Raw genomic sequence first — 15,473 nt, forward strand, 5'->3', positions numbered from 1 at the left:
ATGGTGATCGGGTCATTTGGCTTTGCGTTAGCCTTAATGTTACTACTACTTGTGGTGGGCGGGCAGAATACAGATTTAGTGTCGTATTTGTGTAACACGGAGACTATCCCAACTGGAAGTCCGTTCTTTGATACTCTCGGAAACCTGCTCGTAGATCTGGAGGACAACACGGCCAACGGTTATGACTACAGTTACGACTACAAGTCATCGAGTGCAGGTTCTCCCACTGCCTATGGGGAAGCAATCTGCAGTCAAGCTCTCCCATATGATTGCACGACCTGCCTTATTAGCCTCGGCGACCGCATCTGGGGAATTTGCAACAATGCCATCGGTGCTCAGGTTCAACTCACTGGCTGCTCCATGCGCTACGAGCAGTACAACTTCTAATATCAACTATTCCACTGCACTGCGCAATACGCTTCCATCTAATATCTCTATTACCATAGGGATTCTCGTCTTTGTAGCTATATTGCTATCTTGTTCAATGATGTGCTCTGCCATGGGTGTCTACGTCTTCTTCGTAAATGAATAAAAACATTCATGTATAACTACACGGAATTATGCATGGTCAACTGGTTGATGAGGCATAAGTACGGCAAAGTAAAACATACTAGGTGAATTAAAGATCTAATGAATATTAAACTTCAACATCTAGGAGTGAATAGTCTTCTTTAGAATATTAAGCAAAAGGTACATTTAAGATGAAAATATGCATGAATACAATACTATGTGATTGATATTGTAACCACATGACATCTTGAATTGATTTACACGACATAAAACTTTCTTAATTACATAGATGAACCATGATAAATGAATGTTGGTATGGTACTAACATGGTAGAAAAATATGTGGATAAAGTTTATGTCATGCAGGTGATACCATGAGGATGGTATTATAGGTTGTTTCACAGTTGGACTATGTACAATAGTACATATGGGACCATATGACTATATATGCTACAAGGATGAAAAATGAAATTTGTATTGGTGTGTATAACATACCATGTATGCAAGTATTAATTAATCATTGGATGGATGTCTTGCCAGGTAAAGAAACCCGAAGGTTACCTAGAAGAAGGAAAGTAAGTTTGGTATAATTAACTATGAGTAATCATAGTTTGGCATACATACAATTATGATGAATATATGTCTATAAATATATATTGTTATGTGAAATAATATGTTATGACCTTGTAGGCATATTATTATGTAAAATATTCTAACTGATGTATTGTATGTAGAGAGACTACAAGAATTGGGTGTTCGACAAGAAAACAAAGCCTTGAAAGAATGCAAGTAGAGAACATGCATTCCTCAGATAAAATAACTGATAAGCAATATATGCTTTAATAATATTAAGTAACAAATTATAATATTTATCATAGTTAAACTTGTACATCTATAACTTGTTAGAAATGGTTTGAAAAGAATGTTATAGGTAGCTATGAAAGGAGATCACTCCTTGAGACCGATGTATTTATGGAAGGAGAGGCGTTGGGAGCACTCCTTGTGACAGATGTACATCAGAAAAATTACATCAGAGCCATGATATCTGTTGATTTAGAAACCAGCTACCTGTGAAGGAGGACATGATGTAGTGATACACCGAGGACGGTGTAAAATTTAAGGGGGGAGTATGTAACACCCTGCTCTTTTGTACTATATTATTGTAAACCTAAGTTATGTTAAAGCTAGGTGTGATATCCTCCCTTGTGTGTTAAATGTTGTAAACTTAAGCTAAGGAAATCTAGGTTTAGTACCCTCCTTTTTGGGCTAAACTATTCAAAACTTAAGCTGAGGAAATGTAGGCGATATGAAATATGAGAAGAAAATGTGTTTTTAAATAAATTAATAAATTAAATCACTTGAAGGGTGGAGCAGCAAGAGAGAGGAGATGCTTTCCAATCCCATGAGGAATGGGAGAGAGATGACTCTTTCATTATAAGCATCTAGATGTGATTCTAGATAAGCTTGGGTGGATTGGATATCCATTAGATGGCTGGGAGATAAGGATCCATTAGACATAAAATCTTTGTGGGTGATAAAGGCAACATTTAATGTGGAAAAGTGTCGTGGGAGATAAACACCAGATTTTCCAGATAAGACCTAGGCAAATGGAAAAATCCATAAAGTGGGATGCCGCTAATGGTAACTAAATCATGAAAGAGGGTATTAAATACCCATTGCATCGATCAATTGATGACATTTGATCATTAGCAAGATCTTTGGCTCAAGGGGAACCAGAGGTGCTTCATAGCTAGTTGGTGGTGCTCCTCCCGCCAAGTGAGATTTTAGTTGGTGTCAAATGCATGGAATGTTTATTATGATGATTCTTACTCTCTCTCTCTCTTTGTTATAGTTGCATGTTGTTATGTGAGATTTTCTTAAGTTTCTTTTCTATGGGAATGTTGTGTAACTTGTATATGCTTATGTGTTAATAGATTTAATGTTATTTTCCTCTATTCTAATGAGATTCATTAGCATGGTATGTGTTTTATATTAATCCTTACTTAGTATGAAGTTAAATCATTTAGCTGAGATACACTAATGGTTGAGTTCTTATCTCTATATTTATTTCCTATAGTTGGAATGGTTAAATCATTCAGCTCGAGAGTATAAAAGTTGTGTTGTCAGTGTCTATGGAAATAATTGTATGCATGTAACTTTTTAGTAATGAAATAGTCATTGAATCTAAACTTGGACCTTATTAAAGGTGCTCAAGGAAAATAGAGTGTCTCTAACTTATGGGATATTATTTATAGATTAAGACTTTGGTGCATGCAAACAGTTATGGAGCAATATTGTTAGTTGTATAATGGTGTAGTATTGGTTATGCTCCGCATGAGCTATAACAATAATCTTATTGATAAGAATATTAGATGCAATAGACCGAAATCAATATCTTACCACGTGTTGTCAAAGAATTTAATGGTTGTATGTATTTTTCCTTCCAAATGTAAAGGGTTAATTTGAATTATAAAATCTGAAAACTTTTTCAAATGTTCTCACCCTCGTACTTGTTGGGGAACAGTGTAGGTATTCTTGCATGATAGACAAGAAAGAAGTAGCTTTGCATGGTCATTCTAGTAGAAGTAGATGTAAGAAAAGGTTATTTCATTGTTGCATGAAGATATTAAAGTTATTGTAAGGGTTGCATGTCAAGAGAGCACGTGATTTTACATCCAGGGTATATGACTCTCTATCTTGATCTTTCATTATAGTTATGATTCTTGGTTCACTAAATTTATGATGACTGTGAACTCTTATCTGTAACTAAGACAAAATATTTAAATTTATAGGGTCTAAAGGTTGTTTTTACTGTGTGGTCTAAAAAGGTTCATTACAGAATCCACCACCATCAAACACCTTGGAGAAAGTGAGATAAGATAGTTCGTGTGGCAACTAACTCTCGCATCTCAACCCCGCGTGGTAGAGGTCCATGCTAGAAATACAAGGGCAAGAAAGAGGAAGGGGAACCCGAAAAACCTGGGGGCAAGCCAAAAGGTCGCAAACCGACTGTTAATATCATCAATGAAGCAGTGGAAGCCTATCATGAAGGCATAGATGAAAAAATCCATAATTTGATAGAGAAGTGAGAGGAAGACCTCAACCGTCACACAATTTTTATGGAGATTGAAGCCAACGACTAGCAAGTATTACTACCTGACCTAGGGCACACCCAAGGTAGAGTGACCCAATTCAGGCACACTCCCCTCCTCTACTGGTCGACGAAGGGAATCTTGGGAAGGACCTTAGGAAAAACTGATTTGAATATGGGTGTTCGAGTGCAGACATCCCGAGAGCACAAAAAGGACTTCGAGAAACTCATGTTTCAGATGCAGAATCAAGATGGGAACCTCCAATGAATCAAAAATTATTTTACAGGCATACTCCAAGTAGACGAACTCCCGAGGTAAATTGAAAAATACTCAGCTCCTGTTGAATCTGTCTCAGTAAAAGACGCAGATCAGTGAAATAATGTCTCTATCTTTTTGTAGATTTTGATGCAGATAACATTTACTTTTATTTGTAATTACAGTTATGCTAGTAGGAAAGTAGATAGAGGGATAAACATGGACATACATTCATATGTAGCTTGGATAGAATGACTCGAAATGTACCATTTTTGGATGTCATACCATGTTGTTAGGTGGCCAACAAACTTGTTTTCCAAGAGGGAAAGTTGTGGCTAGCTAAAATTTTTTAGGACTGGTTGTAACTTATTGTTAAAATCAATAGAAAAATGAGGTCCTACAACGCTTAAAAAATATATATATGTATCTCATTTTCTTAATATATAAAATATACCTCTATATGTCATAAAGACAATTATATATAGACATAAATGTAATATTTGGGTACTTTATTGGCTCTAGTACATTATCGAAAACCTTATTCTAAATAGTTTTATCATACCTAAAATTTATAATTATAGTACAAATTTATTAAAAACATTATTTAAGTGTATTTTCCTATATATGGGTTAAGTTTTTCTAAACTATTTTGTCTATAACTCTATATATATAATGAAATGATAGAAGTTAAATTTTATTGCTTTTTTATTTGTTATTAAATGAGAAATTTTGTTTTATATATATATATATATATATATATATATATATATATATATATATATATATTTGGTAAACATTTTTTATTAATGCCAAAATATTTTACATGCAGTATTAAAAAACTAGTGGTCTCACCTTAACTAGGTTTGTTAACCATAGATAACTGACTATTACAAAACATCCAAAATAGAAAAAGGGTTAATGCTCAAATTCGATAAGGCCAACGACTCCAAAAAGCCTGAAAAATACATAGCACCCTAGTCAGCATCATTAATCGTCGAAAGTGATAGACATTGAATTGTCAGGCCCTATCCCTAATAGGGAGGAGGGAAACATGGCTAGTCTACATGCTACTCATGTTAAATCAGCAATGCTTCCAATTTCTTCATCTATTCTGACAACAAATTCTTGCCACACCACACCACAACCATATGCTCACGAAGGTGGAATTTGAAGTATTGCAACTACTAGAGTCTTGTAATCACAATCTCATGGTCCTCACGATGAGTCCTATATTGAGCCTCTAACATTGCCTGAATAGATTGCACTGATGTCCTAGAAGTGGTCACATGACGAGGAGGAACCCCATGCCGATGCCGATGCCAAATAGGACTCCTACTACGAGGACTACTGTTACATCGGGTCATTCCATCACCACGACCATGATCCCAACGATTTTTCAGATAAGACCTAGGCAAATGGAAAAATGCATAAAGTGGGATGCGGCTAATGGTAACTAAATCATGAAAGAGGGTATTAAATACCCATTGCATCTATCAATTGATGACATTTGATCATTGGCAAGATCTTTGGCTCGAGGGGAAGCAGAGGTGATTCATAGCTAGTTGGTGGTGCTCCTCCCACCAAGTGAGATTTTAGTTGGTGTTAGATGCATGGAATGTTTAGTATGATGATTCAACTCTCTCTCTCTCTGTTATAGTTGCACGTTGTTAAGTGAGATTTTCTCAAGTTTCTTTTCTATGGGAATGTTGTGTAACTTGTATATGCTTATGTGTTAATAGATTTAATGTTATTTTCCTCTATTCTAATGACATTCATTAGCATGGTATGTGTTTTATATTAATCCTTACTTAGAATGAAGTTAAATCATTTAGCTGAGGTACACTGGTGGTTGAGTTCTTATCTCTATATTTATTTCCAATAGATGGAATAGTTAAATCATTCAGCTCGAGAGTGTAAAAGTTGTGTAGTCAGTGTCTATCAAAATAATTCTATCCATGTAACCTTTTAGTAATGAAATAGTCGTTGAATCTAAACTTGGACCTTATTAAAGGCGCTCAAGGAAAATAGAGTGTCTCTAACTTATGGGATATTATTTATAGATTAAGACTTTGGTGCACGCAAAAAATTATGGAGCAATATTGTTAGTTGTATAATGGTCTAGTACTGGTTATGCCCTGCATGAGCTATAACAATAATCTTATTCGTAAGCATATTAGATGCAATAGACCGAAATCAATATCTTACCATGTGTTGTCAAAGAATTTAATGGTTGTATGTATTTTTCCTTCCAAATGTAAAGGGTTAATTTGCATTATAAACTCTGAAAACTTTTTCAAATGTTCTCACCCTCGTACTTGTTGGGGAACAATGTAGGTATTCTCGCATGTGCATGATAGACAAGAAAGAAGTAACTTTGCATGGTCATGCTAGCAGAAGTAGATGTAAGAAAAGGTTATTTCATTGTTGCATGAAGACATTAAAGTTATTGTAAGGGTTGCATGTTAAGGGAGTACGTGATTTTACATCCAGGGTATATGACTCTCTACGTTGATCTTTCATTATAGTTATGATTCTTGGTTCACTAAATTTGTGATGACTATGAACTCTTATCTGTAACTAAGACAAAATATTTAAATTTATGGGGTCTAAAGGTTGTTTTTATTGGGTGGTCTGAAAAGGTTCATTACAGAATCGACCACCATAGAACACCTTGGAGGAAGTGAGATAAGATAGTTCATGTGGCAACTAACTCTCACATCTCAACCCCGCGTGGTTGAGGCCGAGGCTAGAAATACAAGGCCAAGAAAGAGGAAGGGGAACCCGAAAAACCTGGGGGCAAGCCAAAAGGTCGCAAACCAACTATTAATATCATCAACGAAGCAGTGGAAGCTAATCATGAAGGCATAGATGAAAAAATCCACAATTTGATAGAGAAGTGGGAGGAAGACCTCAACCGTCACATAATTTTTATGGAGATTGAAGTCAACGACTGGCAAGTATTACTGCCTGGCCTAGGGCACACCCAAGGTAGAATGACCCAATTTAGGCACACTTCCCTCCTCTACTGGTCGATGAAGGGAATCATTGGAAAGGCCTTAGAATAAACTAATTTGAATATGGGTGTTCCAGTGCAGACATCCCGAGAGCACAAAAAGGACTTCCAAAAACTCATGTTTCAGATGCAGAATCAAGATGGGAACCTCCAATAATCAAAAAATTATTTTCCATGCATACTGCAAGCAGACGAACTCCCGAGGTAAATTGAAAAATACTCGGCTCCAATTGAATCTGTCTCAGTAAAAGACACAAATCAATGAAATAATGTCTCTATCTTTTTGTAGATTTTGATGCGGATAACATTTACTTTCATTTGTAATTACAGTTATGCTGGTAGGAAAGTAGATAGAGGGATATACATGGACATACATTCATATGTAGCTTGGATAGAATGAGTCAAAATGTACCATTTTTGGATGTCATACCATGTTGTTAGGTGGCCAACAAACTTGTTTTCCAAGAGGGCAAGTTGTGTCCAGCTAACAAATTTTAGGACTGGTTGTAACTTATTGTTAAAATCAATAGAAAAATGAGGTCCTCCAAGGCATAAAAAAAATATATATGTATCTCATTTTCTTAATACATAAAATATACCTCTATATGTCATAAAGACAATTATATATAGACATAAATGTAATATCTGGGTACTTTATTGACTCTAGTACATTATCGAAAACCTTATTCTAAACAGTTTTATCATACCTAAAATTTATAATTATAGTACAAATTTATTAAAAACATTATTAAAGTGTATTTTCCTATATAGGGGTTAAGTTTTTCTTAACTATTTTCTCTATAACTCAATATATAATTATATTAATAATTATATATATATATATATATATATATATATATATATATATGATAGAAGTTAAATTTTATTGCTTTTTTATTTGTGATTAAATGAGAAATTTTGTTTTATTATATATATATATATATATATATATATATATATATATATATATATATATATATATATATATATAGATATATATATATATATATATATATATATATATATATATATATATATATATATATATATATATTTGAATAACATTTTTTATTAATGCCAAAATATTTTACATGTAGTATTAAAAAACTAGTGGTCTCACCTTAACTAGGTTTGTTAACCATAGATAAATGACTATTACAAAACATCCAAAATAGAAAAAGGGTTAATGCTCAAATTCGATAAGGCCAAATACACCAAAAAACCTGAAAAATACATAGCACCCTAGTCAACATCGCTAATCGTCGAAAGTGATAGACATCAAATTGTCAAGCCCTATCCCTAATAGGGAGGAGGGAAACATGGCTAGTATACATGCTACTCATGTTAAATCAGCGATGCTTCCAATTTCTTCATCTATTCTGACAACAAATTCTTGCCACACCACACCACAACCATATGCTCACGAAGGTGGAATTTGAAGTATTGCAACTACTAGAGTCTTGTAATCACAATCTCATGGTCCTCACGATAAGTCCTATATTGAGCCTCTAACATTGCCTGAATAGATTGCACTGATGTCCTAGAAGTGGTCACATGATGAGGAGGACCCCCATGCCCATGCCGATGCCAAATAGGACTCCTACTACCACGCCTACCACTACATTGGGTCATTCCATCACCACGACCATCATCCCAACGATTTTTCCTACCTCCTTCATGACCACAACCAGCCTTCACACTCCAATGCCAAGCATTCCCCTTGGAGCTGGGTAGGGTAGGAAAGGCTTTGGCCAAATGAGAAGACCATAGAGCCAACTTCATATTATAGTCATCCTCACCTAAACCACAAGTGAGCCACTAGACAAAAGCACCATCTATTATTTTTCGGCCACCCTAAAACCACTTCAACCCTCCCTAAGAGTACACCAGCCTATTGACCAAGTGGCCTCTACCCACACCATAAAGAATGACAAGGCGATTCGCCCTCAAGAACCACCAATTTCTCTAAAATACAAGATTTACCACCCATAGCCACGCTTTAATCGACCAACTCCTTTCTAGTTGTTGGGTAACCGTGCACTAGACACACAACATTGAAAACTTCCTCCATAACTGGTAGCTCCTTCACTGTTAGAGTCCCTTAGAGATATTGCACTGTTGGCATGCCTCGGGGGATTGTTCCTTTACCGTGACCAGAAATAAGAACCTTGCAACACTCATGTGTTCGACAAGCACCCTAAAAAGTAACACTATTTCCACTTGAAGTCTGAGAATGCAAAGGAGAATATTGAACCTAAAAACTGATAACAAACCCAAAGAACCCCATGCACAATCCACCATAACAACACATTACCTTGAGAAAAATAGTCCTTCGCCCATACCACACAGACCTTACTCCAAGCCCAATTTACTGAGAATCCAAATGGCTCGATGCACTAGGATGAACAAAAAAGACAAGACAAGCATACTTACCAATAGAACGTTGCCATATTGGATTCTAGGATTTCCCATTCTGCTAGAGTCTCTCGGATTCTTTTCTATGCCATATCTAACATGCAACAATTTTCCTTTGAGACCCCAATGGTATACCGCAAGAGTCGTAAGGCTTCCTCTCTAGAATGAATTAACCACTAAATGGTCTGGCCAGACATCTTCCCAAGTCTTTAAAGTCATCTCTCTGTACTCCCACCATCCTACAGAGACCCCACTATAACACACTTGTAAAGTAAAAGAAACAATACAGGGGGAGGCTCACCTATCCTCCCACCACCTGTCATTAAGCCTTAAGCCATGTCTATGGGAGCAATCGACTATCAAGTTATCCTCCTAGGCACGCACTCCATTGAGGTATCATTATTACATATTTTGGAATAAATTTCAATTAACAATATTTTTCTATATTTTATTTCAAAATTTCATATAATATTTATCATTACAAATTAGTAAAACAAAAAAAATAAAAATAAAAAAATATGAGAAAATTAATTTTTGAAAGAAAAAAATATTTAATATAAGAATGATTATATTAAGCTCGATATCATCACCCAAACTATATATCATAAAAGAAAATAATTAATCTATCAACCAGAATATTTACTCATCTAAGTTAACAATTTATTTATAGAGTTGATAGAGAGTTTAATTATTAATAATTTGGTGATGATACTTTTTTGGATTCCTTAATTATCATCACCTAGATTATACATGTAATATTACATATATATAATAGGAAAACACCGAGACTATACATGTAATATTACATATATAATAAGAAAAAATAGTTAATTTATCAACAATAAGATCCAACTCATCTAAATTAACAATTTGATCAATTTAATTTATAGAATTGATATAGAGTTTTATTATTAATATTTTAGTGAGGATACTATTTTCGATTCCAAATTAAGAATGATTGACCAACTTTTGGGTTTTGATAAGTGAACAATAATCTTTAAAGAAAATAGATGTTTAATACTATCCTAATACATAATTTTATCTTTTAATAATAATTTTAGATATATAAAACTTATTTTGTAATTATATAGGGTTTATATTTATATCAAAATAGTCATATTTTTTTTACATGTCAATTTATTTAAAAAATATTATAAAATTAATTTATATATATCTATTTATATATATATATATATATATATTATTTTGATTTTAAAATGATTTATGGGCATCTTGTATTGATAGCTATTTGCCCATAATATTATAACAAACTTTGTCTACAATTGAAAAACCTCCATGGTAAAATGCAAAGAAGGAATTAATATCATATGGTTCTAAGGAAAACAGCTTTAATGTTCTCTAGTTGTGGTTACACGTTTATGTCGTCTTGAGTTACTAGAGTGAAGGACTTAATGTCCTTTGATTATGTGCAACACCTCTATGAGGGCATCACGTGGTCAGGTATGGACATATCTTCTAGTTGTGGAGTTTCAAATTCTAATTGTGGTCTCCTTTGGATAGGAGCCTCCAATAGTCTTCTAATATTGGTATACAAAGTTTTTTTTATAGCTTCATGGTATTCCTTCTCCACAACAATTGTGATGTTCATTTCAACCCATTTTTTTATTCATAGCTATCAATCTATGACTCATGCCTTTCACCATCATTTTCCAACGACTAAGGGAAGAGGATGGAATTGTTGTAGAGGAATAAGGGATGGTTTATTGGGGCCATCATATCTATAGTAAAAAATAATTCATGACCTCTACAAATATTTACCATAGCACAAATCTCTCTGTAGTAAGATGTTGAGAATTTCTAAAGGGAAAACTCAAGATTAATTGTATTTTCATTTCTAATGAATTCCTTACACAAGTGGGGAAATCGATATGAGATATGTGAACTAAAAAGACTATAAATACTAAGTATATGAAGGATATGAATATTTATTTCTAGATCAAAACTACCATGAGTCAAGTTCTAGTGAAAATATGAAAATATAAGAAGAGCAACATGAATTTCTTTTTTGTTTAGGTTAAACCCAACGCTAAACAAACATTTATGTGGTAACTTTACCTCTAGATTATTCTGTGAATGTCGTTGAAATATTCAATCTCTTTTATAGCAAGTTTACACATACAAGAAGTTTTAAATTTGAAAACGCCCAACATGATTACACTAATATTGAAATATATATGATTACACTAATATAGAAATATATTAAATGAATTGAATCAATTTGACAAAGTGATATGTCTAATTTCATTAATGTTAAGCCAATCACAACGACATACAAGCTTTTATCTTATGTTATTTATATAATATAATATTTAATACACCTAATTTACACAAAAGCAAATAATAGACCACTTATATAATTTTATGTGTGAATGTGCATGTTTGATAAAAACATATCCTACCAATGGATTACAGAAGATCATAATTTATTTAAAGATAATATTGGAAGCGTGTAACGTATCCACCACCAAAAATGTAGCTTTTGTTCGTTTCTTTCCAGTGACAAACGCGTGAGATTACCCGACATCATCCTTCACGTCACAGAGATTATCCTACGCACGGAATCATGTGCCGCGAGGGCTATAAAGAGCGAGACATCCCTAGAAGATTGATAAGCATAGCAAGGGTTTATTAGAGATTATTTGGTTTTTGGGAGCCATGGCGATCAGGTCATTTGGCTTTGCGTTAGCCTTAATGTTACTACTACTTGTGGTGGGCGCGCAGAATACAGACTTAGTGTCGTATTCGTGTAACACGGAGATAATCCCAACTGGAAGTCCGTTCTTTGATAGTCTCGGAAACCTGATCGCAGAGCTGGAGGACAACTCGGCCTACGGTTATGACTACAGTTACGACTACAAGTCATCGATGGCAGGTTCTCCCACTGCCTATGGAGAAGCAATCTGCAGTCATGCTCTCCCATATGAATGCACGACCTGCCTTACTAGTCTCGGCGACCGCATCTGGGGAATTTGCAACAATGCCATCGGTGCTCAGGTTCAACTCACTGGCTGCTCCATGCGCTACGAGCAGTACAACTTCTAATATCAACTATTCCACTGCACTGCGCAATACGCTTCCATCTAATAACTCTATTACCATAGGGATTCTCGTCTTCAATAATGTGCTCTGCCCTGGGTGTCTACCTCTTCTTCGTAAATGAATAAACTATGGCGTTAGTGCTTTTGTTTTTAACATATCGAAATCACATTCTAGAAAGTTGCGATGACTGTGATATTGAATTATTCATTTTATTTATAGTGATAACCGATATAATTTTGATATGGTATCGTAAATTGTCGACTTTTGGTTAAGTGTAAATCTGTTTATACATAGAAATCCTATCACAAAAATAGTATTTCTAAATAACAAAATTATTGAAGATATGTAATATTTTTATAGCACTTTTTATTTATTAAAGTTTTTCAGAGTTTTATTTAGAATAGAAACTCTAATGACACATCATTCTTTCCTGGATGGTTCATCAAATTCCTCCTAAAATATAATAATCTCTCAAGGTAGAAATTTTCAATGTGAATGAAAACATTGAAATTATTTTTATAAAATGCATAATTAGAATTTGAAATTTTCAATGTGAATGAAAAACATTGAAATTATATAGATAAAATGCATAAGTAAAATTTAAATATTTTTAATTGGGATATTAAAAAATAAAGTATTTTTCTTTTTAATTTATACTTAATAAAGTTTCTTCTGGTTAATCTATGAAGATTGTTTTTTTTGTTTGTTTCTTTTTAAGTTTTTTTCATGTTATTTCAGAATGAGAAATAAAAACAATATTTCAAACTCTAAAACTATTTCCGTTACCCTTTATTTTACCAAGCGTAGTTATTTTAAAGTGGAATATTTGATAGTCATGGGAAAAGGGTTGATTGCCAAGGCAATACTAGAAATTATTATTCAAACATGGATTAGTCTACTAATACAAGAAACTAGATGTATCATAGGAAATATACAATGTTTTGATATTCAAATCTAAAACAGTTCCTTATACTGATTTTATATATGACAATAACAATTTTGACCATATTACTTCACACAAATATATTAGAGTTGACGTTGACTAGAAACATATTTAGAACTATAATATTAAGAAATGTTTTAATAAATGGTAGAAAAGTATGTGAATTGAGTTTAGCGTGGGTGGTTAGACACAATAGCTATTATCCTTTGGACACAATAGCTGTTATCCTCCCCACCCAAGTTGAAACCTTGTAAGTTGACATGTTGATGCTTTGGAATAGAGTAACATTGTTTTCTCTTAAGTGAGTTTCTACTCATGGCTAATGTAGTACCAAAAACATCATCTCTCTTGCCTTTAGGATGAGATAGAGGAAAATTTTCTTCCCCTAGCAGTACTGAATGCCAATTATTTTTATTATGAATTGAGTTTAGCTTGGGTTGTTGGTAAGAGTAGTTGTTATCCTCCCCAGTCAAGTTCATGTCTCGTAAGTTGACATATTTATGCTTTAGATTAGAGTAACTATGTCATTCTCTTAACTGAGTACATATTGTGGTGATGACCTACTACCAACAACCTCTCTATTGCCTTCGAGCTAAGAGGGAGGCTGAATTTCTTCATGGAATGGTATCCAATGACCAAAATTTAGTCAATTGGTGTTATCTCCTATGGTGGGGTGAAATGGATGTTATCTTGCTCACCTAGGTTCATATCTGTGCTAACGACATGATGAGATATAATGGATTTAAAAATATTGTTGTAATGATTTCTTGCCTATGAATATTATTGTATTGGTTTCGACTCTTGTGAACCCTTAAGTGAGTGTACTCTTTGAATTGGTACCAACAACCTCACTATAGTTGTCACATTGAGAGGGAGTGATATTTCTTTCCTAAAAAAATAATGTAGAAAACCTAAATGAGTTATTAAAATAACTGTAAATTAGGAGAGCTCTACTTATGAGAGAAATTATAATTCCTCTTTTAGGATCTCATGTCTCTTATTATTTCATATGGATCTGATGTTTGTAGTTACACTATTTTAAAGTATTACAAAAATAGATTGAAAAATAAAAAATGGTTCATAATTTATAATCCTACGTTAGAAGCACTATACCACATTATATCATCCTCATAATAAGCCTTCCTTCTCCCATTGGTATTATGTCTAAAGATTCCGAAAGATTTCTTTGAACTCTTTTCAAATTTATATCAAACTCAAAAAGAAATGACATAACGATGGTATCTCTAGGCTAGATCATTAGAAAGTAGAGGAGGGAAATTCAGATAATATTAATAGCATAAAAAATTTCATCATATAAGGGGATCGTGTAAGGATGCTAAGTGCTAAATTATTGGAGAGAAAGAAAATGCCACTTTGCATGTAATTTCTACCATAAGAAAATGCCACCACATCTAACTATCAGAAGAAAATATCATGTTATTGTTAGGGTCCTAAAATGGCTTATTTTTTTCCATATAACACGCTCACCACTCCCTTGTTTTACTAGTATTAAATCCTTCATCTAGTATTTTTGTGCTCCTTTTAATGTAATCTTGAGGATTTTATTATAATTTTCTTACAATGTGAAAGCTGGTGGGTAAATTTATAATTTGTTCAAAATGACCTCACTTACTATGTTTTTCAAGGTTTATAACTTCTACAAGTCATTGATCGAAGTGGGTGTAGTCCATTTCCTCATTAAGGGAATTCCTACACTTTTCATGGTTCCTGCACTAGTTCTAGAGTTCCTTCATCACTGTCAAAGAGCATGTGGATCGTCAGTTATTAGAGCTAATGACATCTGCCAGTGGCTAGCTGTCAATTCGACTATTTGTGAAAGTGTCATATGGAGTGAGATTAAAGGATGCAGTGTGCCTACCTTTCCCCCGCACTCAACATAGAAGCCGAAGAAGAAAAAATCGTTTACTAAAGAAACCCCCATGTAATGGAACATATACTTTTGGTTAAACAATGGCCTTATCATATTTCTATCACTCACAGACTATTGTGATTTGTTTCTCATGATGCTCTATACACGATTGGCTCAGTTATAGTAATATTTCTAATGTAATCCACTATATAACTTGGGTTTATAGTCTAGAGATAGGTTAGCGATGCTATGGTGGTGTTATGTTGTTACTTTGATATTTAGTATCACTCCTCATCAGTTGGGAATGTATCACTAA

The 15,473-nt window shown here is 33.8% G+C and overlaps 2 pseudogenes; both read left to right on the forward strand.

Annotated features, from left to right (window-relative positions):
* LOC149170546 (antifungal protein ginkbilobin-like protein 1 pseudogene) lies at positions 1 to 387 on the forward strand (annotated as a pseudogene).
* An 11,573-nt stretch (positions 388 to 11,960) lies between these two features.
* On the forward strand, positions 11,961 to 12,347 carry LOC149170547 (antifungal protein ginkbilobin-like protein 1 pseudogene; annotated as a pseudogene).
* The last annotated feature ends 3,126 nt before the right edge of the window (positions 12,348 to 15,473 follow it).

This window comes from Pinus tabuliformis, chromosome 4_2 (assembly GCF_031772625.1).
Source record: "Pinus tabuliformis cultivar Carrire ecotype Pingquan chromosome 4_2, CPIR1, whole genome shotgun sequence".
Taxonomy (NCBI): domain Eukaryota; kingdom Viridiplantae; phylum Streptophyta; class Pinopsida; order Pinales; family Pinaceae; genus Pinus; species Pinus tabuliformis.